The sequence below is a fragment of the Mandrillus leucophaeus genome, unplaced genomic scaffold, assembly GCF_000951045.1.
Source record: "Mandrillus leucophaeus isolate KB7577 unplaced genomic scaffold, Mleu.le_1.0 Scaffold8, whole genome shotgun sequence".
Classification (NCBI taxonomy): Eukaryota; Metazoa; Chordata; class Mammalia; order Primates; family Cercopithecidae; genus Mandrillus; species Mandrillus leucophaeus.
The window spans coordinates 5,095,790-5,099,063 of record NW_012108696.1 but is presented as its reverse complement, the minus strand read 5'-3'; the positions used below and the strand labels follow the sequence as shown (position 1 = coordinate 5,099,063).

General features: G+C 39.5%; 1 pseudogene across 1 annotated transcript in view; it reads left to right on the top strand.

The window, feature by feature from the left end:
* LOC105530128 overlaps positions 1 to 1,277 on the top strand; it is a 56,785-nt pseudogene extending 55,508 nt beyond the window's left edge. Inside the window, exon 8 of the transcript XR_001004600.1 lies at positions 1,046 to 1,277. The product of XR_001004600.1 is annotated as a putative EGF-like module-containing mucin-like hormone receptor-like 4 (transcript). The remainder of the gene's footprint in view (positions 1 to 1,045) is intronic.
* The last annotated feature ends 1,997 nt before the right edge of the window (positions 1,278 to 3,274 follow it).

Here is a 3,274-nt window from a genome sequence, read left to right as displayed (position 1 = left end):
CCCACAGCTGATGAACAGGGCAGAGCCACCCCAAAGGGATCTCACAGATTCATTCTCCAAGCCTCTTACTTCAAATGCTTAAGACAGAAAATCTGGTTGGCTGGGGGAAAATGCATTGATTGACTTCTTATAGGTCAGGTGTCTACTCTGGGGTAACTGGCTATGGTCAGTGGGGATGAAGCCATATGGTACCCTTTAGGTCAAAGAGAAAGTTGTCATGGGAGAATCCTGATATACCAGTGATTATGCTGTCTCCTAAATGTAGACATAGGTAGGTTTTCTGTCATTTCTATAAGTATATATCTTTCTGTAAGCGTAAATGGAAGGAGGACTGGATATAAGAAAAATCACCAAGCTAGATTGCAGTTGTGGAAAACCTAGGAACCAAATCAGGAGCAGGAAGGACTGATTAGCAAGTTTATCACAAACCATAATATGTATTGAGTATTTACTTTGTGCTAGGCATTGTTCTAAGGACTGGAGATAAAGCAGTGAGTAAAACAGACCAAAATCCCTGCCCTCATAGAGTTTATATTCCCAGGGGGTAATGCAAAAAGTAAAAAGTGAAGTCTCATACACACACACACACACACACACACTCTCACACACACTCATTAGCTCTCCCAGCCAGCTGCCATCAACAATCCCACTCCATTATATGAAACACAGTATTTTTTGTGTGAAGAAACTCAACATTATGTTATGTTCTAAAGTCAGGAATTCATCATTATTCAAATTTTTAAATACAGATTTCTAGAAGGCATTTTCCCATAAATCTTCCAAAAAGTCTAGGCAGAAGACATGCAGATAAATCAAATTATTTTCAACGGTAGGGAAAAAGCACTATTCTCAGTGATTTGCCATGATTGAAACCATGGGTTCCACTTCATCCTCAAGCTGTGTGACCTTGTTGTATATGTCACTTAACTGCATGAAGCTGTTGTGAGGTTTAAATAAGGGAAAGCATTTAGTTAGCACTAACGTTAACTACACTTGTGGTGAATACCTGGTAAACCGTAGTTATTATTACTTTTATTCCCTGCAGAGTCATGACATTTAAAGCCATTGCTCAGCTATTTATCCTGGGCTGTTCTTGGGGCCTTGGTCTTTTTATGGTTGAAGAAGTAGGGAAGACGATTGGATCAATCTTTGCATACTCATTCACCATCATCAACACTCTTCAGGGAGCATTGCTGTTTGTGGTACACTGTCTCCTTAATCGCCAGGTAAGGCTACTTATTTTGTCTGTCATCAGCCTAGTCCCAAAGTCTAATTGAATGATTGTTCACATTCTCACTCTCCTCTCACCTTTTATAATTGTATTTTGGGGTCTTCTTGATTTGAAGATGAGGGCTTAGGTGTTGCTGGGGTATGCTATATCCTGTGAGTTTCATCTGTTTGGCATCATATCTCTGAAGAGCATGGATCAGTCAGGATAAGATGGATTATGCTGCAATAACAAATAGCCCCTTGCCTCCCACACTCAGTCTTAGCAACTTACAACAATAAATGTTTATTTCTTGCTTGTGCTACATAAGTACATCGTCTTTCCTCTGGGGTGCAGGCTGAAGGTGTGACCTCTTTAGAACATTGATGGTTTCATGGCACAGGAAAAGGAGATTGTGGGAAAGCACAGCTTAGCTCTCTTAAAGCTTCTACCTAGTAGTGATGCACCTCTGTTCTGCTCTCGTTTAATTGGTCAAAGCGAGTCACATGGCCATACCTCAGTTCACCAAGAAGGGGATGAATAATCCTCCTGTAGTGAGGAGCACTACAGGAAGTGATGCTGAAATATGTGGTATAATCTACCATAAACTCAAAGAGACTTCAAGTCTAATCCCAGTTCCTCCACTGAGTATGTGGCTGTGTGACTCTGGGTAAACTTCCTATCCTTTCTGAGCATCATCTGTAGTTTTCTCATCTGCAAATGTGGTGATGCCTTCATTACAGGGTTGAATATTTAAATGAATCAGTGCAATCTCCTAGCATAGTCCTTAGTACACATTAAGATCTCAGTGAGTGTTGTTATTTCAATTTTACTCTCCATAGAAACTTAGGACCAGTTCTCCTGTCATTTTCCCTTTGCTGTTGAATAAAACTACAAGCAGTTAAAACGCTAGTGGCAAAATGCTATCTTAACATGTCATTAATTTCTCTTCAATCTTTTAGTGCCTTAATGCTTGATACTTCTCACTCACAGAAGAAATAAAATCAGTTTTAGCATGTCAAGGAGGTTAGAGGAAGGCAATTCTTGGAATCATGGAGGATGGGTGAGTGTAATGGCTAGCGTCAGGGCTCTGAATAAAGATGACAAGGTTTTGAGTCCTGGCTGTGTGACCTTGGGCGTGTCAATTTACCTGCAAGAGTCTCAACTTCTTCATCTTTAATTGTGGGTAGGAGAAATGTCTTTCTCACTCCATTTATGTAAGAATTAAATGATATATTGCATATACAGTGTATTGAATATAGCTAGTGTTCAACAAATGGTGACCTTCACCATCATATAATCACCAACACTCCCACCATTATCATCTAACCATCATCACAATAGTCACTTTTATTATTACCACCATTATCATCTTTATCATAATCACCTTCACCATCACCACCTTCATTACCTTTATCACACCTTCAACATCTTTACTATTATCACCATCACCATCATCACCATTACCATAACCTTTAATATCACCCTTATCATCATCACTAGCATCACCACCACCTTTATCATCACTTTCACCATCATCACCTACATCACCATCTTCATGATCATCACCATCATCACCATTACCATCACCTTCATCATCACCTTCACATTACTTTCATCAACATCACTATCACCACCGTCACCATGACCTTCATCATCACCTTCACTACCATCACCTTCATCATCACCATCATCACCTTCATCATGATCATTTTCATCATCATCACCATCATCACCGTTACTTTTACCGTTGTCCATTCCATTATCATCAACTTCATCATCATCACCTTCACCATCATCATCAATATCACCTTATCATCATCTTCATTATCATCACCCTCACTATCATCACCATTACCATCAACGTCACCATCACCAATATCATTACCTTTATCACCTTCATCATCATCACCTTCATCATCACCATCATCACCATTACCATCACCTTCATCATCATCACCATCATCATCTTAATTACCTTCATTACCACCACTACCATCAACAGTCACCTTCATCACCACCATCATCATCATCTATTGAGTCCTATAGTGTCTGATATTTAATACA